The 27,205-nt window shown below is 39.4% G+C and overlaps 1 protein-coding gene across 1 annotated transcript in view; it reads left to right on the top strand.

Annotated features, from left to right (window-relative positions):
• Positions 1-5,574: 5,574 nt before the first annotated feature.
• LOC120519007 (astrocytic phosphoprotein PEA-15) overlaps positions 5,575-27,205 on the top strand; it is a 112,162-nt gene continuing 90,531 nt past the window's right edge. The window contains exon 1 of the mRNA XM_039742078.1: positions 5,575-5,838. The gene's annotated coding sequence lies outside the window, so the exon portion shown is untranslated. The remainder of the gene's footprint in view (positions 5,839-27,205) is intronic.

Raw genomic sequence — 27,205 nt, 5'->3', positions numbered from 1 at the left:
CAAGCTCTGCAACTGTCTGTGGCAATGCTGAGAGTTAGTGCAAATTAATAATTCAAAGAAACGCTTTTCTAATAATGCAAACCGTAAAAGATAACTGCATTTTTTTATAGTCACAGCTCTACTGCTATATATTTAGATCACATCCCATGCCAAATATCATCATAATTTGTTTTTCATACAAAGTTACAAAATAAAATAAGCTTCACATTAGCACATATTAAACTTCAAAATTACTAAAAATTGTACAGAAATACTGTTAACAATATTAAAATTACAAAGAAAGGTCTTTGTAATTGTACTTATTGAAAGCAGGTTATTATACATTTTGCATTTGTTACAGTGTTGTTGCTGATTAACAATATTTAAATGATGAAGAACTTTTTCATTTTGTTGTAGTGATTGTGCGACTTGTGATTGAGATTTGCTCAGGCTGTCATGCTGTGGTTCATAAGCGCCAGACATACACAACATACTCTGCCATTTCAGTCAGGTGTGCTGCCAACAGGAGCAGCTATCAGCCATGTAAAACAGGAAAATACTGTTTACAAAATATACAAGTTGAAATAACCTCTCTTCAGATAAATCTGAAACAGTACACTTATCTATAGTTGAAATTGTACGGTATATTTTTCTGTCTATTTTAAAGATAGGCTCTGTGCAAGAGAGAGAGCACTGCTTTTGGCCAGGACTGATTATACTGTTCGTTGCTCCATCTATTCCCTAAACCAGCAAGCAACAGGCTCAGACAGGAACAATCACCAGAATGCGCACCTACCCATCACAGGGTGAGCACACAGATGCACACACACAAGCCAATTAAGGATCACCTACCTTACATGTCTTTGGACTGTGGGAGGAAACCCACGTGTACCCTCCATGCAGGGTACCTGGGCTTTGAGATCAGAGTGTTACTACTGCGTCACCACAAAATTACACTAATTGAGGCGTTAAAAAATTTTAAGAGAAAAAGTACCCTTTATTTGAGGCTTACTTTAGTAACAAGTGACATGTCTTGGGAGGGGCCATGCCCCCTGGCACCCCTTATACTGCTCCAATGACTTTAGGCAGAAACATGTTGATCATAAAAGAATGAAAGGATGTCATGATCCCAGTTGTGACTGAGTGGGAGAGACGCCAGAGCACACAGTTTTGCAACCATAAGGTAATATAATACCTGTAAGGCAAAGAAATGAACTTAATGCAAACTAAGGCACTTCCCCTGATTTTGTTTTTCTGCTGTCTTGTTTGTCCAGAAAGTCTCACTGTACAGTGTGAATTTTCTTCTGTTTACATGTACACTGTCCATTCAGCTTGAAATATAAGCCATCAACTAACATTAATTAAACATAAACACTTTTTTTACTTTTATGTGACCTTGGAAACTATCGCACTGTATAGTACTTTTCTATAGTACATATATGAATACATAAAAAACATTTACGTAAAATCAAGCAAAGAAACTAAGACAGTATAATATAAGGTTATGAGAAAACAGAATAAATCCAGAAAGGTCTAATCAGAGAACCCCAAGACTAAAAGCATTATATGTGTCATTCAGACCTTCAGGTTACGTACATTCAGACACTGCCATTATTGGCTTTAGGACAACACGCAATGAGTGGCTTTAACAAGACAATGGATTGCTTTCCAGCTCAGAGGACGGGTGATTCCACCTTTGGATGTTCTGAAAGTCATTTCCCCCGATAGGAATCGTAGATATGTACTTGGCCCTCTAATGCTGGACAATGAAGAATAGGCGACATAACTTCTTGTCTTTATGTCGTACAAAATGGACATGGAAAGCATAAAACAATAATCTCTGAAAGAAAGTGAGCCTGTTAAGAGATACAGATTGTTTATGTGGGTCTGCAAAAACCAAAGTCACCACCTGCGTAAAAGAACAGTTACGACTACCTGCAGCTAAGAGGGGCTCGTTTTCCAGTTTGGAGCAGAAAAGCACCCCTCACTTGAGTATCTGTCCACTTTGGTCACCTCTGTTTAAAGGTAGATGGGGTCAGGTTTATACCAGGAACTCTCCCTAACAGTGTGTCATTAGTTACTAGACTGGGGGGTTTCATATCCTTTTGTTGTATATCTTATTATGGGATATGTTCTTTAACTTAGCGCTAGTTTGTTAAAATAATTAACACTTTCTAGACTCCACAGTCCCATGCAGACATTAGCACTCTGCTTTGAAATAAAATGTCAAAAAGGAGGTTGCTCTTTTCTCATGTGCAAATACCAACAAATTAAGGAAGGCAAGAGATCGGCAGCCAGTTAGGGATTCTCAAACCAACCTACAACAATTTAAGACTGCTGGGAATACACCGAGACAACTGTAGGTAATTCAACTGTATTCTGTTCAGTAGGATGATTTCATACCATGCAGCTTTTAAAATGACCTTGAATTACAGTATTTGTGGCTGGGCAAATCTACCTCAACACATGGGGTAGTTTTCAAACCTCTTGAAATAAACATTCTTCCAGTAAAATTTTGCATCGATTTTAAAATGATTCTACCTACCTTCAAAGAACTTCATAACTTTGCTCTATTATACTTCCCTGACCTCATACTGTACATGTTTATACACCCCACCCACACTCTTAAATGTTCTACATCTGGTCACCTCATCAGTTTGCACTGATTTGTGTTTCTTTGTATCTCACACCCTCATACACCTTTATCGTAACAGCATCCCTTATGTACGATGAAGTGTTCGATCAGAAGAAAATATGAAGCTGGTTTTAAATGAATCGTCATTGAAGCAGCGAAAGAAGTTGGCAACTGTGTTGCTGCAACAAAATTCTGATGCGAAATTAAAGGAGGCAAGAAGATGTAAAAAAATCAAAAAATTAAGTTGCATTTTTGAAGGGGCATATCAGTCGGGGTCTGATTTTATGATCGATTTTTCGGGTTTCAAGACCCAACTTATACGTGGATATATACAGTAGATTAGATTACAGTACAAGACCTTAGGCTATATTCTTATTTGCTTTGTTCGCTTTCACTTCCATAGATATACGTATATGTGTATGTTTATATGCATGTTTGCTTACTGTTGGTTTTATGATTTTATTGTTTGTATGGTGTCTTTCGGTGTTTAGAAAGGCACCTTGAAATAAAATGTATTATTATTATTATTACTTCATTTTGGTGTTAGCAATGTAAGTGAACAGCAGAAAGCTTTACTTTTGTGGAGAGTTGCCAGTGCTTGGTAACATTTGTCCTTCTTTGCAAATACATGAAGAGGCTCCCCCTATAAGAAGAACTGCACAGCCATGAAGCAGGTTCAGCTTTTTCGTTTACCTGGAACCACCTGTGAGTTATTTTTTTCTATTTTGACCAAAAGTTGCATGTAAACTTGTTTTGTTCTACTTACTACTGATTCACATATAACTATCTTATTTTAATATTAAGTGTAGTATTGAAAGGCTTTTTTTATTCAATATCAAATTCCACTACTGTTTGTACATTAAAATAATTGATTAAAAAGCATTTGGCATATACATAGATTAAAAAAACACAAACCCACATGAAAAAGTTTCAGTAACCCTTTGTTAAAATTCCCAAATGCAATATAAGGGGGGGAGCTTAAAAAGAGTCAACTTTAGTTGTACCCTATAAGAGTTCAGCTAAGATAAAAAACATTGATTATACTTCAAAACATTTCAGTTCCTGACAGTGGTACGCCAAGAAAAAAGGCTGAGTACCCCTTCCTAGATCTATCATGATATTTGATCACATATTCATCAAGAGTCTGCTATAGCTAAGCATTTGCTTTAAATAACTGGTGTGCTCTTATTCAAAGTCATGTTGTGGCACAGCTGTTAGCAGAAGCCAAGATCCAGGATCATACCTGGCTTCCTAGCACTGGGATGATATTAGCCATATACAGTATACGATGTACATTTTTGGGTTCCTTAGCCTAAAAACGTTTGGCAAGCCCTGACTTTGCACATTCCAACATTTCCTTTATTAAAACGCGCCACGCATTTGATGTTGCACGTGCTCTCCCCCGTTACATTCTTCTTTAAAACACAGTAAGGCATCCGTTCGCGGCGCATGTTTCTTTTTCTTAGGCCGCAGTCCTCTGTGAAGCCTAGGAGTGTCTTCTTCCTCTGGGGACCCTGTGAGTGATGCTGTCCGGCTCACTTCCTTTCTCGGCTACATCTGGAATGGTCATTCTGTCCCCACCACACGAGCCCCACCAGCCCGTCCCTCTACCGCCGGCTTTGTCTCCCTGAGCACAAAGCGGCCTGCTATTGAAAAAAAACAAGAAAGGGGGGCGCTGACATCATCCTCGAAAAAGACTTCTTCCAAACTAAAAAAAAATCCAGAAGCATGGAGGGAAACTGTGAAACAAAAAACCAATGCCGCCTAGACAGAACGAGAGCGTCAGGAGGCAGAAAGAGAGCGCGCTATGCGCGAGTGCAGTGCTGGGAGATTAGCGGCAGGAAGGCGAACAAGAGCACACAGCGGACACACACGGCGCGGGCACGCGCGTCAGGGGAGACAGCCATACGCGGGCTCGCGCAGTGGAGGGAGCAACGCACACAGGCACTGCGCGGAGACTCACGCGAAGAGGGGCAGTGTCGAGGCGCGGCCGCGTGAAATACAACATAAACACACGCACTCAAAATTGTGTAGTGAAGCCAGCGCGCCACTAAAATACAAAACACATGCTCACCTGAGTTTAAATACAATGCGATCTAATCGACGTGTCTGCCAGTGCAGTGCAGCATACGTTAAACATTACAGCGTACACTCACAGCTCCAATCCATCCATTTTACTGAGCTATCCATTTACTGAATCTGTTTAATCCAAAGGACACATCCCCATAGAAACCAGAGTTTGATGAGGAGACGGTCCTTCACAATGTACAACCACGGAATCGGTGCATTTCTTATATTCTGCCTGCAAATATTGTATTCTGACTGTCGCGTACATTAATTTGCATATATTAAAATATGCACAGTTTAATGCCAACGGCCGGACACGCTTTTCTGCATTCTACAAACTGCACTTGTATTCGTCGTACTTATATTTCTGTTAAGGTTGTTTACATCGTTATCGAGCGTCTATACGTGCGCTTGCCCGTGCAATCTAAATACCGATTTCTGTGATTATTTTTATTTATGTGTGGAGTTTGCACGTTTTCCCCGTGCTCGCATGTTTTCCTCCAAGTCCTGTGTTTTTCTTCGTACATCCCACTGACCTTCGTGTACAGTGCATCGGTCAGATTTAAGTACAGTACGTGCGCCCCGTCCAGAGAGAGTTCCACTGCAAATACTGCCTCCCTATCATTTTGAACTGAAATAACCTGGTATAAAAATGGATGGATGGATGAATAGGCGCATGTTTTCGTTATTAGAATGTACCACTCGCCGTGTATTACGTTTTGGGCTGATGGGTACTATTATTTTGTGTTTTTATTTGGGCGTGATGTTTGCGCGTTTGCTCTGAATGAAACTGAATGGAGACTCAGTGCGAATAGTAAAGACCATCATCAGACAGCGCGGGCACGCGGGATAGAGCCGAGAGTTGTACAGCTCAAACGTGAGCGCGTGCGCGCGACACAGTAAAAGCACGAGCGGAGAGAGCGAGAGACAGACGGAGACAAAAAGGCGTTTCCTCCGAAACTGAACACTCCAGTCCTGTCCTGCGGATTAAACACTTCCAAGAGACCCGAAAACGGTAGAAAAGAAAGCTGAAAGACAGACCGGACAGCGCAATTCTCCGGTAGAGTAAGAATCGCCAGTCCCCCATCTTTTCATATTGACGATCAGGTGGAGGGAGATAGCATCTGGACAATTCTGGGACCCGAGAAGAAGCAGGGGTAAGTGCAATGGTGAAATACTTTTGGATATGCCGCTTTTTTATTCATTTGGTGAAATGGTTTCTATCTCCCATATGAAATGAGAAGCCCAAGTCGAAGTCGCCAGGCGTGTAAACCGGGGGCATCGGGGTTTTCAGTAAGTCTAGTGTTTAATACTTTGAGGTCGGGTCAAAAATCCTGGCAACCCGCACCACTACCCCGAAAGTGTCTACATTTGAAATCGTGCCCGTTAGGTTTAACCAAGGAAGGAGGGACGTGCCAAGGCGCTCTCAGCCGCTGCCCAGCCGGCCGGCCTCATGCCTGTGAGTCACAGTTCCCGCAGAATGAGTGAATGAGAGAAGCATGCCCCCTTAAAGATCCATACGCCTGTACTGATCGCAATGTCTGCTGCCTTGACTTCACTTATCTAGCAAATAACAACTACGCAAGACATTCTGGTTAAGTGGAGTTGCAGATTCCAGCATACACTACTATGATGAAGGTGTGCCCAGAACCAGGGAACAACACAAGGCTCTAGGAAATTTAGATTTGGTAGATTTTCAAAGTATTTATGTGTTTTACAATTTTGGAAACTAGTACATTTCTCCTTTTTGCCAAACAGTTTATTTGTTCCACAATCAAAGTATTGATAATTGACGTTCAGTGCTTTGCTGTTCTTCTTAAGAGCTCTTCTGCATCACATGAACAAATACACATGTGTATGCATAGGATTACAATAACCAAGCCCACCATTCCTCAGTCATTTAGATAGATGAGGAAGGTAAAATAGCTAATTTTTGCTCCACAGAGCGGGAAGTGCATTTGAACATTTTCTAGTTTATTTCTGAAAGCTACATGCCAACTTTCTCTCAGCACATGATAATAGATCAGTCAGTTTACATCTTGTACAATTTCAGAAAGTGCTATACTAGCATGGAAGTACTACACTAGTTTAACACGACTGTATACAGGATATGGATCCAGTAAACAATTTGTTCATTTAAAATTTAAAAGTGAGACACTGAAACAGTTATTTTTGAACAGTCTATATGAAATTAACAAAAACATTCAATAGTGTTGTAATTCCTGTCTGGTGTGTAAAAAATATAGCTCACATGCTTAGTATACCATTTTTGATTGTTTATAAGATGTGCAAAAATGTATGCCCAATGTAACACTCCAAGATGACTGTGATTCTTGAGCATCCGTACTCATATTGGAATCCTAATGAGCACAATTTTTTGATGATCAAATAATAATTGAAGCTGTTGGTTTCGTTTAACACATTTATTTCACATTTATTTTCAAACCAGGTGAATTCAGTTTGGTGTATAATCAATTGCAAATATAATATTTGTATGTGTTATTCTGAATCATAGCAAATGTACTCAAGCAATCATTAAAATTTTTAAAAAGGGGAAATGTATAGATGCAGAGTATATAGCAATATAAAGTTAAATTTTCTTTTTCAGACTTGGCATTAGTGAATTACTGCAATCTGTTAAGTGTATTTGTGTGAACTTTATAACACAGTAAGCAAATGCTTGGAAATCTACGCTCCTCTTAGCACACAGCAGTAAATCAACATGTTTATTATTAAGCTTCTATGCCTTTATTGGCATTAGTCCAGATTAAGTGTGCTGGGTCCAGGAAAACCGGATGCCAGTAAAATGTGTTGCAAATCTTTTTCACTGTACTGTTTAGGGCTGGGTTGTTGTGATATTAACAGCAACTATGTACATTGTGCTACTTGAAAACCACTTTCCTTAATGGTAACTTTGAATCTTAAACTCACTTTGCAGAGACAGCTTGCCATAGCTGCTTCCCATCTCCCGCAGATCCCACCCCAGTTAGCGTCTGTGTGGAGTTTGCACTTTATGCCCCTATTTATACAGTCATTTTCTGGGTTTTCCAGTTTTCCCATTAAAAATGTGTGCTGCGTTATTTAGTGACTCCAAGTTAAAATAATATGTCTAGGTATGGGTGCATGCATATGTATGCCCTTCAGCAGCTTGGTGCCCCATCCAGGGCACTTGAGTCCCATCCTGCATTGAGGCTCAAGCTACCTGGACAGATTTTTAGCCCTGAAATGCTCTATAGTTGGATTTTGTGGTTTTTAAAAATTGATGCATGTTATTCTGTTTAAGTTCAGCTTATAATCAATTCAAATAAAATGAATTTAAAAGAAGCTAATTTTGTTTTTTATTATGTCTTTTCTACATTAGCAGCTTTTGTACATACATACATCCCTACACTATCGAAAAGACAACACAAATAAAGCACCTGAGTCTTACACTATTAATTTTAGTACTTACATATATATTATTTTTGAATACTTTAAGGAGGTTAAGAATGTTATGTTATTTTTTAGACAAATCCTACAGCAAGCACCAGTAAGAAGATGTCTCAAAATGTTGTTCACTAACTAAACCTCAATAAGACCCACATCAGAGTGGAATAAGTTAGGACGTGACAGTTGCAAGGCCCTTCACCTGCACTTGCTCCAGGGGTGCTGTACAATGGCTGACCCTGTGCTTGGACCCCCAGGGGTATGCGAAAACAAACAAATTCCTAATGCAAGAAATTTTAGAAGGCAAAATAAAGAACAAAGATTGAAGGCAAAGATTAAAAGGACCAGGCTTGCTGATTTGCAAAGTTTTGCATACACTCACAAACACATATTCTGTGAAAGAAATTTATAGGTGAATATAGCTGATACCTTATTTGCCCAGTGCATATGCTGGATGATGAAGAGAAAGAAGCGAACACACAAACACACACAGCACAATGGATTTGTAAGGGGGACGTGCGCAGTGGTGTTAAGACACACTTGTACCAACCTGTCTGTCTATGCAGCTGGTTTACTTCATTTAATTCAATGTGTTTAGTTTCAGATTAAACTTTACTTAAGTTTTTCACTTTACATTTATATACATAATAAATATTATAGAAATGAATGTACTTGATTATATATTATTGTACAGTACAATTGGTTATATTGTATTGTAAAATCTTCCGTTGAGTGATATCCTGCAGTGTAACTAAAGTGCAGTTTACATGTGTAGTGGGTTCGCTGTGATTTGCTGTTTTTGCAGTGTACCCGTGATGCAATGCTAATATGCTGCCTGGCATTAAAAAGAAGAATGGTTTAATTTTACTAAAAGTCAATTCAACTTTCAGCCAGCGCATCGCAGTGGCCACCATACTTGCTCACACAGTGCCAGTTTATACTTGGTGTTTAACTTAAACAGCATGTCTTTGGGATGTTAATAACATGTTTTTCTCTGTTGTAAAGTGTTGCTGTTGTTGCTCAAAACACAGCTAAATTAAAAAAATAAATATCTCTCTATTATATAAAAAAAATCCTGGGATGAGACAAGACTTTTTTCAAGAGATTTTTCAAGTCCCGTGAGACGAGACTTTGGCCATGAGATTTTTTCAAGTCATGCCCTCCTCTCAACCATATTCAACCACTTACATGGTCCTCTAACCTCTCATTCGTGTGAATGCTTATGCCAGACACAGTTCCCGCCATCTCAGCTCTTATAAATTTTAACGTTTTCCTCACCTTAAGTTAACAATTAAGGAAGGCGTATTATGTCCAAATGTTATTGAAGAGTTTCATCACGAAGGGTTATCACCTGAAGAAATGAGTACACGGGCAATCCTACCACGAGAAACGATGAAGTCAAACGAATTAATGGCAAAAAGTTTGATCGGTTACACGGCAAATTGGTTAAATGCGTATCAATAGAATGTGCTGAAACAGTTGGTGGTGATCATGCGGAAGATGAAAACATCAACTTACAATATCCCGAAGAATATCTACAACCCTTAACACCGTCCGGTCTTCCACTGCACGAATTACTGTAGAAAGAAGGATGTATCCAAGAAAGGTAATGCAGTATATCTTCAGGGGATAACATTAGACAGACATTGATATGCCATTCATATTCATATTCATGTTAACAGTTTCCCATTAGAATAACATTTGCAAAGACAACAAATCTCCGAGCCAAACATTCGAAAAAGTTGTTTTATTTAATAGAGAGAAAGAAACAAAATTCAGTCATGGGCAGTTTATGTGTTGTGTTTTCATGATGAAAAGTCCAAACACAGAATCAAAATTCAATGCAATATTGAGAAAAATTGAATGCATAAAATTGTTTTTACTGAAGTTTTACAGTAAAAGTGTAAGTTTAAAAAGTATTTGCATGTTAATTTCAAATCCAAACAAGATAATTGTATTACACAATGAATACCTCTAACGTAACATAAAACATACAGTAATTTACTTTCAATTTATTACATTTTACTATTTTTTAATATGGTTAATTACTTGCTCTAATGTAAAATAGTTAGTTTTATTAAGCATATGTAACAATTCCCATGAAAATAACACTCTGTTTAAATTGTACATCCGCATCCCCATACGCAAGTGGCAGAACCGCAAAGCACGTAGCACCTGCACTGGGGTTGGCAAATGGGTATCTGATGTGAGGCATTATGAACTTTTCAGTAATATCAGTTCATTTTAAAGCATGGTTTCTTAAACTCACAGTTCAACCATCTTGAAAATGAAGGCCAAGAAGTGCCAAAGCCACAGTCACATACCAACCTTTTTAAATTATCTGCACATTTGCTTAATAAGATACTGTAATATATTTAGAGTGGCATTATATTTGGAAAACCTGCCTCGTCTCGGTGACCTTATGCTTAAGTAAAAAACAATGTTAGTACTGGCACATGATACTGATCCACAATTGTGTATTGGGAAGGCCATAGTATGGACGACCTGCTTTTCTTAAAGAATGACTCCTCAGCGTAGAGCAATGGAAAAACGGTCATTTTCTTGCTTCCTGTTGTATACTTATAAAGTCCATTGAACAAAATCTTGCAGAGATGTCAAAACCTCAGACAGATATTATTTTTTCTTGTTCCTCTTCATCCAAGCAGTGATTTATTATCCAAATTAAATCCTCATGCTGGCATTAAAGTACACTCATTGTTCCATTAAATAAAAATGTCTTAGCATAACTATCCTGATTGTGCTCAAGTGGCCACTTCTCTAAGTAGCGAGCAATATTAAAAGGGGAGCCGCAGTGAAGCCAGCTTGTATTCATTTAAATAACTTATTCATTTTATCAAGAATATTTCATCAATATTGATTATATCTCTTCAAATTAATTTGATAGTAAGTCTGTAGTGCTAGTTTTCAAGAATACTAGTTTTATGGGCAGCAAACAATCAGTGAAGTTGGACATTAAGTACGTTATAGTAATGCAAAACAAAATATGAGAATGAGCTTACTGTATTTACGTAATTAGTTGTCGGTGAATGTTCTTCCAAAATTCACTTTTGCCGTTTTTCTCTTGCATGCGCTATAATTAACTTGAATGCGAGGCACTCAATTAATAATTCAGCACAGGTTCATGACATGGTTTACAGATGTGGAGCAGTCAGGGAGGTTTTCTTATTTGCGCACTATCTTTGAATTGTTTGTACATGTTGTGCATTTAACTTGTAATGGTGCATACAAAATCCTTGTCAATAACTGTTTTATTTTATTTTTTATTTTGCTCACTGTCTTCAGACAGAAACATTACTGGTTTACTGAAAAGAACTGCAATACAAGATTGTAAGGTACAAATTCAGTTTCTTTGAAGACATTATCTGTCACTAAATACAAAGTGCATAGGAGGGTGCAGTCCACCTCTTTTTGTGGCCCACAACTTGATACGCCAGCAGCCATCAAAACAATAATAAATAATAACTGCTTATGGGCAAATAAGAAAGAACAAGCACAAAGTTGGCAGCAGTGAACTTTTATCTTGCATTCAAGAAAAGAGGTCTGGGCTCTGCTGCTTTTTAAGACTGCAATTATGGGAATAAAAATAGGTGTAGCTGTAATGTATAAGGACAGCAGTCAGGCTATTCATTCATATTTATTTTTTGTATAATTAAAGGTTTTCTGGGGTGGAGCACAGTCTGCTTGCACCTTGCTTATATTGGGAGTCTCCGATATTTATGAATAAATTAATGTACTTTTATGAAGTTATTGGAAACTGAAGCAGCTAAGTTTAGAAATGTGTGCACTCACCTTTCTTTCTTATTTTTGTAGCAACCACATAAAACTTGCTATGTAGTATGTAATCACATTACTATAAAATTACTAAGAGGATCCTCTGTTCATAATTTTTCCCTTCATAGTGTAGATGTTCTTTCATTGTAATTATATTGGTGTTTTTGTAGCTTATTTTGTATACTGCTCTCCTCAACTCCTGCACATGCAGAACTATGTGTATTTAAAAAATCTTTTCTCTTTGTGGCCCTTTGCGCTATTCTATTTATGGACAATCCTATAAGAGATTATTAGAACAGAGAAGAAGATCCAAAAAATTAACATTTCTACAGAACAGGGCATTTAATGTTTATTCACCCATTAAACCTATCATGTTGTTAAATTTTATTACTGTGGCCCACATTTGCAGATTTACAGATGGATTCTACAGCCTGACTGTGTGCTGCATTATATGCTGCTCAAAAAAAATTAAAGGAACTATTTTTAATCCGAGTATAGCATCAAGTCAATCAAACTTCTGGGCTATTGATCTGGTCAGTTAAGTAGCAGAGGGGGTTGTTAATCAGTTTCAGCTGCTTTGGTGAACTAGAGGGGCAATAATGAGACAACCCCCAAAACAGAAATGAATGGTTTAACAGGTGGAGGCCACTGACATTTTTCCCTCCTCATCTGTTTTGTCACTTGTTTTGAATTTGGCTACGGTCAGTGTCACTACTGGTAGCATGAGGCGATACCTGGACCCTACAGAGGTTGCACAGGTAGTCCAACTTCTCCAGGATGGCAGGCACATCAATATGTGCCATTACCAGAAGGTTTGCTGTGTCTCCCAGCACAGTCTCAAGGGCATGGAGGAGATTCCAGGAGATAGACAGGCAGTTATTCTAGGAGAGCTGGACAGGGTCCCGCGTAGAAGGTCCTTAACCCATCAGCAGGACTGGTATCTGCTCCTTTGGGCAAGGAGGAACAGGATGAGTAGTGTCAGAGCCCTACAAAATGACCTCCAGCAGGCAGGGCACTGGTGTGAATGTCCTCTAATGGGCCCTGTGCTCACTGCCCAGCACTGTGGAGCTTGATTGGCATTTGCCACAGAATACCAGAAATGGCTGGTCCACCACTGGCACCCTGTGTTTTTCACAGATGAGAGCAGGTTCATCCTGAGCACATGTGACAAACGTGAAAGGGTCTCGAGAAGCAGTGGAGAATGTTATGCTGCCTGTAACATCGTTCAGCATGACTGGTTTGGTACTGGGTCAGTGATGGTCTGGGGAGGCATATACGTGGAGGGATGCACAGACCTCTACAAGCTAGGCAACGGTACCTTGACTGCCATTAGATATCGGGTTGAAATCCATTGGACAAATTGTCAGACCCTATGCTGGTACAGTGGGTCCTGGGTTCCTTGGTGCACAACCATGCCTGGCCTCCTCATGTGGCGAGAGTATGCAGGCAATTCCTGGAGAATGAAGGAATTGATACCATTGACTGGCCCCCACACACACTTGCCTGACCTCAATCCAATAAAACACCTCTGAGTGTGACATTATGTTTTAATCCATCCGACGCCTCAGACTGTTCAGGAGCTCATTGATGCCCTGGTCCAGATTTGGGAGGAGATCCCCCAGGACACCATCTGTCGTCTTATTAGGGAGTTGTCAGGAATGCATACAAGCACATGGGGGGCCCATACAAACTACTGAGTACGATTTTGGAGTTGCTGCAGTGAAATTTCTTCAAAATGGACTAGACTGCCTGCCGCATCATTTTTTCACTTTGATTTTAGAGGGTGTCTTTAAAATTGAATTTAAGAGGCACAGTCACCTCTTAAAATTCCAGGCTCATGAGCCTCTCAACCATACTGCGGCAGCCCGGGATACTGCAGCCCCACCTTGTCTCCCATCCACCTTCACCTCCTAAAGATGGGAGCCCATTCAGAGTACTTGGTCACTCCTGCTCCTTGGAGTACTTAGTAGGAGCGGCATCTGTCCCTCAAGACGCAACCAAGTGCTGCTTTTGTGACTACACTCCCAACTGCCTGCCACCACTCCATAATAAGGTGACTGTTGCAGTCCTGCCCACTGTTTCTTCATTACTGTCATTTTAATTTCCATCCATCTCTCTTGGCACTCTGCTTCTGCTCCTTATCTACCTCGTGGGCGCAGGTATGCCACCTAATGACTCAAAAAATATCAATAGGGAACAGCTGAGCTGATCACGCTCACACATAACAAGCAATCAGCTTGCTTCCCCCACTGAACACCATACAGTGGAGCTTCATGCACCCACCCGACTGAGCCTAGCTGGCCGTTATAAATAACGTGCACTGCCATGGACCTCTGTTTCATCACGACAACATTAAATCACAGTAGATTTAATTTGGCCTCTTGAAACTGATCAACAGAAAAAGACTAATATGAAAGTGAAAACAGATCTCTGTAAAGTGACTTAAATTAATTACAAATATAAAACACAAAATAATTGATCACATAAGTATCTCCCCCCCCACAATAGGACACCCCTGAATCATCACAGGTGCAGCCCATTGGTTTTAGAAGTTACAGAATTAACTCAACGGAGATCACCTTTTTGGGGTTTTAGTTGAATGTAATTGGAGCATCCAGTTTGGTGGCCTACCCTACGCAGTGAAGACAGAAGAACACGACAAGCAACTCCATGAAAACCACAAGTCAGGGAATGGAGACAAGAAAATATCCAAGTCACCGAATATCTAGTCGAATCAATCATGAAGAATTGGAAAATGCTTGAGCAGGCTGTCCACCAATTAAGGAAGGCCACCAAGAGACCCCTGAGAATTGAATGAGTGACAACCTATACTGGATAACATTGAAAAGAACATCAAAAGGTCTCTTCCTGTTGATCAGTGTCCAAAGAGCCAAATTAAATCCAGTATGATTCAAAGCTGTATAATAATAAAATGTAAACATTTCTAAAGATGCCTTTTTATAGCACCATATCTCAGTTACTTTACATCTATTGACCTATAGGTGGTTGTATGTTTGGTGCTCACCACCATACATCGTCCTGAGAAAGCATTCAGTCCCTGATATTTTTTAACATATTTTTCTCTCATATTTAAAATAAATGAGATGATTTTTTTCTCATTGATCTAGACAGTCTAGTGCTTTATGTCTAAACATTTAGAGAATGTTTTTATTAACATACAGCATATAGACAGTAAAAAAAACTTAAATGTACAACAGTATTAATAAATCTGCTACCTCAAGAAGTAACCCGTTATTGATGTGCAGAAAACAAATGGATGAGCTGCTTTAAATAATATTTAGTGATTCATCCCCTCTGTTTGTGTCATGACCTACAAAAGCTACAAAAGGAGCGCAAAAGAACAAATGGGTCAACACTCTGATTATAAAGAAGCGCAAGCCTGCAGATGCAAGGATAAAAACCCATTCCACTGCTTTGAGCATCTCTTTGACCTCAGAATAGTCTGTTGTACACAACTGAAACTTTAGAAAGAACGACAGAGGAACTGTGATGTGACCCGGCCGTTCAGCCCAAAAAACTTGTCCATTCTATTCACCTTGATTGTCCAAAATTGAATCCAGTAGAGATTTGAAGGTCCCCAAAATCTTGCTCTCCACCACGCTACTTGGTCAAAATAATTCTCTCTATTATAAAAGGAAATCCTGGGACGAGACTTTCTCGGAGATAATTTCAACTCCCGTGAGAGATAATTTCAGGTCCTGCGAGACAAGTCTTTTTGTCAAGAGATTTTGATAAGTTCCAGCCTTCTCTCAAACATTTACAGCCATGCCCACGGTCCAATCACTTCTCATTCATGTGAATGCTATTATCAGACACAGTTCCTGTGCTCTCAGCTCCAAGTGGGGTTGGAAATAAAAGACAAAGAGTAGAAGACAAAGTAGAATGTCGTAAAGAGGTTCAAAAACATTGGTGCGATACACATGACAGAGCAGTTTAGAGATTATGAAAGTACTAAAATTCGAAAGTCTCAAAAAACTGATCGTAAAGATCACATTAGCGCTAGCAAATGGAAATTATTACTCGATGAAATCAAATATATGGACTTGTAGATCGTCTAATTCATGTTGCCATCCAGGAAAAGTAGTGTTTATTCCCAATGAAGAGGCCTATCTGCGAGAATTAAAAGATTTCTTGTTTGGTGAAAGTGAAATCCACATACGAGAGTGGCAGAGACAGGAAGTGGCTGGAGCATTGTGCCCACCCGGGGGTTGACAAGCGAAGCAACCAGGGGGCAGAGCCTCGTAGTAAAATAAAATACAAATCCAAGTGTCTTTGGTTTTCTGCCTGAATAAAAACTTTATAACAGTTGTGCAAAACTTAATAAGTTTCTATTTATTGCCCCCATGTCCCCATGTCTGCACACTTAAAGCTTATCTCAAATTATCTTACTGAGGCTTTGCAACATACGCTCCAAGTTTGCCCTACTAAAATTAAAGTTCACTGTTTTTGTTTTAGAATATGTGATTTGCCGAAACACTCTGAAATCTATTACATTGTAGTCACCAGCTTCTAATGGGTTCAATTACCTTTATTTCTTCGATTCTATCCTGATTAGTGCAGAATGCTAAATCTAGACAGGCCTCCCCCTCTCGTTGGTCTGTTAAAAAATAGCCACTGATTATATCTTAAAACTCCTATTTGTGTGCTCAGCTATTTGTAAGGATAACCCAGTTAATATGAAAGTCTCCCATGATTACTATCATCCCCTAAACTTTTTTAATACTATTAAAAAGTAAGGCGGCATGGTGGCGCAGTGGGTAGCGCTGCCGCCTTGCAGTAAGGAGACCTGGGTTAGTTTCCCGGGTCCTCCCTGCGTGGAGTTTGCATGTTCTCCCCGTGTCTGCATGGGTTTCCTCTGGTTGCTCCTGTTTCCTCCCACAGTCCAAAGACATGCAGGTTAGGTGGATTGGCCCCTAGTGTGTGCTCGGTGTGTTTGTGTGTGTCCTGCGGTGGATTGGCACCCTGCCTGGGATTGGCTCCAGTAGACCCCCGTGACCCTGTGTTCGGATTCAGCAGGTTGGACGATGGATGGATTTCTTAAAACAAAGAGGGCGGCATGGTGGCGCAGTGGTAGCGCTGCTGCCTCGCAGTCAGGAGACCCGGGTTTGCTTCCCGGGTCCTCCCTGCGTGGGGTTTGCATGTTCTCCCTGTGTCTGCGTCGGTTTCCTCCAGGCGCTCCGGCTTCCTCCCGCAGTCCAAAGACATGCAGGTTAGGTGGATTGGCGATTCTAAATTGGCCCTAGTGTGTGCTTGGTGTTTGTGTGTGTCCTGTGGTGGGTTGGCACCCTGCCCAGGATTGGTTCCTGCCTTGTGCCCTGTGTTGGCTGGGATTGGCTCCAGCAGACCCCCGTGACCCTGTGTTTGGATTCAGCGGGTTGGAAAATGGATGGATAGATGGATTAAAAGTAAATTTAAATTATTGTCCGCATTGTGGGGTCTCTTCTTTTTTTACATAAATGGCAACTCCCCCACAGGTAGGAGACTGATTTTGTCACACTACACCCGTTTATTTACAATTGGGAGCTTTTCACCCTGCTCCCCACAGCACAGTACACCAGTCACCACACAACCCAACACACAATTCCTTCCCTTCCTTGTCGCCAGTTGTTCCACCTCCATTTTTCCTCAGGGTTTGTCATCTTCCTCCCTACTCCAGCCCTCGAATGGTGGGTACTGGCCCCTTTTTATAGGGCACACGGAAGGACTCCCGGTGCCCAACAGGTTTCTTCTGGCCACACTTACGGGATACACTCAGAATGTGCATTACTATTCCCAGTTACCTTGGCACAGCAAGAGGACGTCTTTAAGAAGTGTTGAGCAACTAGTCTTCCACCACAGTGTACATAGCAGTAGACTGTTGTACCATGTTAGCCATAGATTACAAATGCAAGCTTCATCAACTGATGAAGGGGCCTTAGCTGCCTCAAAAGCTTGCATTTGTAATCTATTTAGTTAGCCAATAAAAGGTGTCATTTCACCCTACTTTCTCCTATTTCAATCTATGGCTAACACAGTACAGCACTTTACTGCTATGGATATACCAGATACCACAATGTACCGGATTCACATGGAACTGAAAAGCTGATGAAAGAAACTAGCCCAATTGGACAGCAATATCTTCTTCTTGACCATAGTGTTCAGTATTAATGGAGACTGAAATGAAAAGAATCCTGAAAAAGGTTAATTAAAAATAGAGGAGATAATGGATACTGAAAAATTAACAATTTTTAATTTAATTAATATTACTGTTTTGTTTTTTTTGAAGATTGTCTGATTAACAGGTACAATTTGTTCATATAGTGTATCAGGCTTTCAGGCTATGAGACTGTTTAATGTGAAAAAAGGAGCGAAAGTTAAATATTGTACAAAATTCTGACTGGGCCGATTTCCTTAACATTAGCAAATGCATAACAATGCCTGCACAACTCACCCGGGGTTAAGCTGGTTTGAGAATATACAAACCATTCATACTGTTTGTACAGTAATGCTGTTTTCTTTTTTCTCCATTTGAATTAGAGCATATAATGGTTCCCTTTTACTTATATATATTTCCTTCAGCATTGATGTTTTAAAATACTTTACTTTCTTTTCTTTACATTACTTTCTTTCGTGTTCTTCCTAGAAAAGTGTGCTTCCATCGATAGGGTACACTGAGAAACCCCAAAGTAAGTTTTTACTATTCCCAGGTCCTGGTTCGCTGGCTATTTCTAAGTGTGAAATGTGTACATTGGTGCTGGATTGTACTGTATATTTTAGACATGCTAAGACTCTGTTGAGTGTCATTTTATTGCATATTACCTGTCAATTAATTAAAACATTGAATGATTTCATAAGAGGAACAAGGGGAGTCAAAGACACGAGGAAACATCCTCAGTCGTTGCCAGGCAACAATGTGCAAGAGAGGCTGGCTGCACTAAGGGGATTCTGGGAGGTCTCTGGTATTTAAAACTGCATTACCGAAAAGAGGGATTGAACTGCTGCTCTACTCAACAACACATTGAAGGATTAATCTCTAAAAGTGGCACAGCCCAAATGTTGTGCACAGTGGCTTGGCTTTTCGTTTTGTCCCTCCTCACTATTTCTCACATTTTGAATCATGAGAGCTGTAATCCCCACTCCAAATTGTTGATGGTGCTACACTGATAGTCCCCTGTCTTCTAATCCTGCAATGATTAACATTTTGCTGTCTTGTCCTAACACTATCAGTAATCAAAATGCAGCAGGGGGAGGGAGGTGAGTGGGCTTTTATCTTCTTTTCAGTCACCTGGCATTGATTGTGTTGACACAGTGCCAAACTCCGCCTCCCCAGATGGAATGTACTATTGTTTGTAGTTGAATTGCTACTTTTTTTTCTTTAAGTCAGTTATCACAATGCTGTGCTCAACTGCAAAACTTTATATTTATGAATTGTCAAAGATATAAATGGTAACTGAAAACCAAATACAAAAAAGCAAAAACACTAGTCTTGAGCAAAGGATCATTGTTAGTGGTCCGCTGCAAATAATTTGTATCAAATGACCTTTATTTTCTAAAATTATTTTCTGTGGCTAATAGCATTCAAAGGTTCTTTATAAGTACAATTATGTATATTTGACCATAATTTGAATGCATTTATTTTACAATTAGAGCACAGATAGACTAACCTACTTGGTCCGGTTCACACAGTGGGGTGGAGGCAGGAATTGAACCATCAGTCATCTGCTTTGGAGTCCAGTTTCTCAGCCAATGTATGTACAGTGCAGTCTGTATTACAATCTCTACCTCACTGAGGCTGTCAAGTGGACTGGAGAGATTAAAAATAATAATCATGTACATTATGATTTTTTCAGATCTTGAAAAAATTGTAACATTTGACATACACAAAAATACTTACTCTTTAAATGTAGGGTTCCTCTTCAGATTAGCCTGGTGTAAGAAAGTGTACCTTCATGTCCAGGGTTTGCTCCAGATTTAAACTTGATGCTGTCAGAATAGTAATTTCCATGATTGACGAATCAGGTCAAGAAAAAAGATAAAGGGATAAACAGATGCAGTTTGCATGCTATTTCATATGTGGCTGTTGATCTGTCACTAGTAAATCACTTACCATAAATGAATAAAATTCTTGCTTCTTGGCGGCAGACCTCAACAGGCTGGCCTCTATTGACTACTCTGCTTATTATTCCTTGCTCCAGTATTCTGTATTTTGGATTATTTTTGTAAATTAAAGATACAAATCTGAATAAATAAAATAATTCTTTTTCATAAGGGCTGTCAGAAATCATAAGGAGCTTAGAAGGCTGTTTCAGCATGATTGATTCTGTAATGGTACTTTAATGTTAATAAGGATAACATTATGCTTGGTCACTGAGGTCAGGAGACAAGCAGTAGGGATAGTTGTAGAGAAGTGAAATTCTTACCAGAGAGCAAAATTGTTTTATTATTTTTATCATTTTTTTTTAATGTGAAATCCAGGATTAGTGTGTTGAAGGGTGGTTGTGACAGTGCACTTGTGTGATCTGTTCAGTAGTGTAATGATGGTAGTTCATAAAAATACCCTGGCGCAGGAGCCGGGCGGACTGGCCATTAGGGCATTTGGGCAATGCCCGGTGGGGCTTGGACTCTGGTCTGGTCATGGCACAGCCGTTTCATGAAATAAATGTACTGGTTACTGTTTGACATTAAAGGTAATTTTCTAAACTACTAAACATTATCTGTCCAGTACAGCAATTTATATAGTCCTATATAATATACTGAATTACGTCATCAAGTTGTTTTAGTTGTCAGTATACAACGTTTCAACGAAAAATTTGCTCAAAACTGCCTTATGCCGATTTTCTGTTTCGATACCGCTACATTTCGATTAGCATATACATTATTGCAATTTATTTTATTTCATATCTAGTTTTTAAATTCTTCGGTACTAATATTTAGTTTAGATTATGTACTATGCATTTTATTGTTCTCTGGTCGTCAGTGTGAGCAGTGGTTTTCAGCTGCGATTATAAGTATGATGAAATAAAATTATAAAGCACAGGATAGGAATTTTTAATATTAGGATGGAACATTTATAGTTTATCGTTAAGTTAATGGAACATTTCAATCATGTGAGGTTTTCATTATAACCTTGGTTATAATTTATTCCATTGTAAATGAGCAGCTACTAGCCTGCTAGGGTACTGGGCACTTGGACATGAAAATTGACATTTCACATGTACTCTAATAACGTGTAATTTTTATTTTTCATTAAATTTTATTTCTAAGCATGTCGTCAAATTTTACGTTGTGTCTAAACAACAGTGTACAGATTAAGTTTGGCAACAGTTTAGATAGAGTTCATATCATATAGGCTTATAGCAAGTAGCGAGCTGCGTACTCATCATAAATTTTAAGAAAATTACAATGAATAATGGGCTGAGTGGGTTGACCTCATCACCTCACTCGTTGAAAGATGCCCGGGCCGGTTTTGATGCCCAGTCCGCTCCTACGCAGGAGCTATTTTCCTATAACTTAACTACAGTGAGGAACCGTACCATCTGCTATTTAACTCTTTTTTGTTTTTCCTTGATAGATTCCAAATTCAGCTGCAAACAGGTGTAGAGTATACAGTTGTAGCTCCTAAAGAAATGTATGTGCATCGTCAAGTTTTTTTCCTGAGGAATTAAAATGTGTGACAAACGAACAGGGAAGGACGCCAATATGACTGAAGGACTGGGGGAGTGGACTTATTGGGAACAATACCTCCCCTGGAACACGAGAGAGTGGCCCCCACTGGAAAACGCCTGGACGCTTGTGGAGCCCTGGACGACAACATTTCCGCCACACTTGGAAGTGCTTCCAGGAGAAGGGACTGGGGCTCCTGGAGTATAAAAGAGGCCGCCTCACTCCATTCAGAGAGCTGGAGTCGGGAGGTGGAGGACCGAGCTTGCAAGGAGAGGAGTGGAGGCAGTGGAAGAATAGAGAAAGAGAAAGAGAGAGAGAGAGAGAAAAGAAGAAAGGACTGAGCAGTGAATGCTGGGGATTGTGCACTGTGTGCTATAAAAACCGAAGAAAATAAAAACTTGTGAAGTCTGCCTGTCTGTGTTGGGGTTAACTTCCACAAAAGCTTATAACATTTGGTTAAAAAAAATCAAACCCTTTCTTGAAAGTCTCATAAAATACACTAACATCTAACTTGCCATAAAATTAAGGGTTTAGCAAGGCAATTTGAAACTAACATAGCATATGTATATTATTTTGAGAAGGGCTATTATCCCTTTGCTTTGACTTTTACAAATATGTTTTTACCACTTCTTAGCAGTGATTTACGGTATGATACAAAAACAACAAAGAGGGCCTGATTATTATCACAGCGTACAAGAAACGGCACACTAACTTACTGTATTACAGGCTGGTATGGCAACTACTGGGCACTGCAGAGGGTGTTAAAATGACTGGGCATTATTGTTAAATGTTTACGGATGAGTGTAATGAGCAATAAATACTTTTCATCAATTAGGGTTTTTTAGGGCAAATACTGAACATCAGATCCTGGTTCAGCATTTGTTCACAATCAGCACTGTTAGAGCTCAGGTTGTGCTTGAACGTGTGATACACGAGTTACAAGGAGAGTAGACATCATTAATTAGACTGAAAATTTAGACTTTTGCAAAGCAAAAGACATACTGACAGAAACATTTAACTATGTGTCTGATCGCGTTATTTATTTAGATGTTTTAATTTGCACATTGGCATAGAATATATAATTTCTAGATTATAAAATAAGTCTACCTAACTTAACTTTCAGCCCAAAAGGATGGAAGTATTAGCATGATGAATTTGCACTGATTATTGCCTAGTTTTATTGGCTACAGTATAATATTGGCTAATGTAGGCCAAGAGCAGCATTTGGGGGTGGCAAGTGGAGCGACCATCCCAGGCCCCGCGCCTAAGGGGGCACAGCTTTTCTTTTCCATAGTCCACCTTCGTTGCCCGAAAAGGGTCGCCAATATAATCCTTTCCTAAAATAGGTACAGCCCATTAGTCGCTGAGTTGGCGTGTGTTTTCACTTGGAAACAACCGATGGCTTGTCGCTTATGACTTGTTCGTGTTTGGAGAGCTCACCATCGTTTCGTAGTCAAGTCTTTGGTTCAATTTGCTACAATACATCTGCTCTTTAGCTGTTTTGGCATGGGTAGCACCTGCACTGTGCTGTTTCAGGTCAGATATAACCTCCATAGGTGACCAAAAAAGCTCAGGCAAGCATGTTTGTTGACGGGGACAGGGCTGACTGTCTGATATTCCGTCTCCCACTCAGACGTCTACCTCGACAGAGTCTTTTACAGGTGGACTTGGATTATTAGACTTCACCATAGTAATGTTTGCTGTGCATGTGCTGTCTTGCTCTGGACAATCTGCTATACATTATGTTCTGACTGTTTTTATTCTTTGTTATCTATCAATGTATGAAGGATGATGTTGATGTGCAGTCTCTCTCAGAATGCAGTGTTTGTCCATCTTTATCATTAGTTTGACATGAAAATGAAACTCATTCACTCTACTAGTAGAATCAGTTTGATTTTAATAGTTCTCATATTATTCTCTGCATTTTGAAGAGCTAGTATATATGAAATAATGTGTATGATAATAGGGGACAAATTGCATTTCTTAATTGACCCAATATGGAATGCAGAATTTAATGTTCCAATGTGGGACAATCCCGTATTATAAAGGATGGGTGGCAAGCCAACTTGTGTGCGTGAGCGAAGATCATTATCAAGAAACAGCATGGGAAACGATCAAGTGCCTCTGACCCACTACTACTTTCAATAGGCTTATATTCATTTGGAGCTGCTTCATGATAAATGTATGAAGAATGGTCAAATTAACAGATTAATTAAAGGCATTTAGAGGTTGCCTTAAATTTAATCACAGTTATTTTTAACATACTAATTACATATGGTGAGTAATCAGCAGCTTTAGAAACGATCTGAACTCATCCTTCTTTAATTTTTGCCCAATGTGTGCCTCTTGCATTTGGCCATCACTCTCTCCAAAAGTCTGACTTTCTGCTCTCTGTTTTCGGCAACAGAATGACATGTGCAATTCCTTAACTACCATAATACTTTGCTTAAAGGAGCACTACAAGTAAATCACTATAAGGTTTAGAAAGCAAGTTCTGAAAATAAATAATTTTTTTTTAGATTTTCCAATCGAGTCATTTGAGGTAAAAAATCAGCTGATCTTGATTATCACCATCACAAATATCAATCATTTGAACTGCAAATTGAAAACCAAATGTCATTTACAAGTACCTAAATATTTAAAGCAATTTTCAATAGGTTAACATTCACAGTGAAATTTTAGCAGACCAAAGATACTGAAGCTGACAGTGAGCTGAGGTATAATTGTTTTTTTTTCCCAGTGCACAATTTTGAAACATAATGTGAAGAAAGACATAAAAGATTTGATTGTCTTTGTCTGATTTGATATTAAACTAGGTAACCTTTTCCCAATACTGAAAAAAATAGTTAATGTTTACAGTTTTTGATGTAATAATGTGTATACTGTGCATATTAAACAAACGTTTTCATGATGATTGCAGATCTAATGCTACTAAATCACAAAATCTACCTGTGCACCATCTACACACACAATGTTCAGTGAAACCGAGTCAACCTGAGCTCAGTTTGTAATGGCCGTATTTTGAATCACTTGAAATCCTTTCACATAAAAGTACGCTATTAATCATTCCTGTCCAGTACCCTATCCCTTACAGGATTACTTCATGTTAAAAAGTTTGTGAATTTGCGTGATGCTTAAACCCAAATAATACATTTTGAACTGTTTTGAGACCCTCCCTACACCGAAACGCGATTGATGCGTCTGTTGAGGGCTGCTTGTCCGTCACCAATCAACTGCAGGTTCATAACACAAAGCGTTTGTCTCCCAATGAGTGATGCGGGGAACAGTCTAACTTGGCCAGTGACCTGGTCCTGACCCTGCCTGTTTGCCATGTCTGTGTCTGGTAGAGTAGTAGCTCCCACTGCAAAAATAACCTTGCTGTTTCAAGTGGAATAAAGCTGATTTTTCTGAAATCCTTAGACTCAGCCTAGTGTCTTTTTGGTGTAAGGCAGCGACTCACGCATCACAAAATAAATAGTTTAAATAGACAAAACAAAAATGATAAGGTTACAGAAGTCACAATGTTCTTGGGACCCAAAAATCCCAAGAGCAATGTCAGACACATTCTATTTGGGCTAGTTACGCTGTCGCATTGACTATGTCTAATTTAAGGCAAGCTTGCAGTATTGCCTGCTGTTTGAAGCAGATGCATACCAGTACTGCTTTGTTCCTGTTAGGTGTTGTCACAAGAATAATGAGAAGACATCAAAAAGGTTTGGGGCAGCCACTCATATATTGTGCCCTGTCTGCAAAATGGGTTTGGTTGATGAGTTGCGTTCAGGTTCAAGTCCAAAACAGATCTGATTTTAAGACTGTAAAGATGATGGTTTTAAAGGTTGAAACAGGTAGTGACGTAATCGGGACCGAAACCAGAAGTTATGTCATCTAGACCGGAAGTGATGTCATCAATGGGCCAGAAATGGAAGTGACATGATCAATGGCACCCCCAGAGAAAAAACGAATGTCCTCAGTACCGGAACTGACGTCATCAATGGGGGGCAGAAGTGGGAGTGGCGTCATCAATGGCAGCAGAACCGTGCAGGATTTCCCTTGGGTGGTCAGCATGAGGATTGAGAGATAAAGTCAGTGCACCTCGCCACCCCCTGGTCTGAAGTGGAACTGCTATTATTCAGGCCGTTTAGCTGCCTCTCAGTCACATGTGTGTGACAGTGTTAGATTCCTAACATGGTCTCTACAATTATTTGAACAGCTAGCAGTCAAATCATACCTGCATATGACGTAATTTGCTTAGTCAAGATTATTGGATTCACCAGCTTTGTTCATTTTTAATGAATAAAGAAATTGTAAGTTCACTTTATGCTTTTTTGATTAATAGAAAGGTTTACCATATCCTATGGATTTTATTTTAACTGTAGTGGTCTCTTCATCAACTACTGTATTTGACTTGTTAGTTTGTTCCAGATTAACATGACCCTTTGTATGTAGAACTACTTCCTGCTTTTCATCTTGAGTGTGCGCCCTTCTGTTTTCAGACATTTAAAGCACATGATTCACAAGTAATCTAACGTTATTCTGCTGGATGTCTGGGCTGATAGTGAAGCTGTATTTAGTTTTGAAACTTGATGAATTAAAACGATTAAACATTGTGTAGCATGTTATTCGAATATATATGAATCAGTTTAGATCTCTAAAAGTGTAGGAGTACACAAATCTCAAAAAACAACACGTGCTGTATCTTAATTGTTGGATTCACAATATTGTACATTATGTCTTCTGCCCAATTATATTCTGAATTTTCTATAGCCAGCACAGTATCATAGCTCAAGTTAATGCCAGTGGGAATCAGAATGCATTCTGTGGCTTCTACGGAAAGCAGTTTTAATTTTTATCACAGTGTGCCATCAACAGAGAAAGAAGTGACTTTGAGATTTGGTTGCTGTCCTATTGTGGCCCATTTAATTAAACAATTGGAATCATGGGAAAATTAGACTTTGTGGTCCATCTTATACACATATCCTTAGACACACTGTTACTTTCAATGATCATGTATATTAAAATTATTTAAACTGTGACACTGGACAATCAAGATCCGTTAAGAAGGAAATATAGTATACATCTGTAAACAAACAAGAGGAGTCACAGCAAGGAAGAAATTACGAGGTGTGACAGAAAAGTAATGAGACTGGCAACACTGCAAGCGATCTGGCAACCCTGCGCTGTTATCCTTGATAGAGCAGGTGTATCAGTACCCTCCCACAGCTCAGTGCGAGTTTCAACTCCTTCTGTTAACTACGTGATTTTTGTGACTGCTATTAGCGAAGTTGTGTTTTTGGTTGTGTGTCACGCAAAATGGAACAGCGGAATTTGGAGCAACGTTGTGCCATTAAATTTTGTGTTAAGCTTGGAGAATCAGCAAGTGTTCCTATGGGGAACATTCTTTATCCCGAGGTCAAGTTTTTCGCTGGCACAAATCATTTTTGGAAGGCAGAAAACACGTTGAAGATGAACACCGTTCAGGGAGGCCTTCAACTTCGAAAACCAATGAAAACATCGAACGTGTGAACACTCTTGTGAGATCAGACCGTCGTTTAACATTAAGAATGTTGAGTGAACAATTAAATTTGAACAGATTTACTGTTCATCAAATTTTGACTGAACATTTGCACATGCGAAAGGTCTGTG

The sequence above is a fragment of the Polypterus senegalus genome, chromosome 18 (assembly GCF_016835505.1).
Source record: "Polypterus senegalus isolate Bchr_013 chromosome 18, ASM1683550v1, whole genome shotgun sequence".
In the NCBI taxonomy this organism is placed as follows: Eukaryota; Metazoa; Chordata; class Cladistia; order Polypteriformes; family Polypteridae; genus Polypterus; species Polypterus senegalus.
Note: the sequence above shows the minus strand (reverse complement) of the source record. Positions and strands in the feature narration are given on the sequence as shown.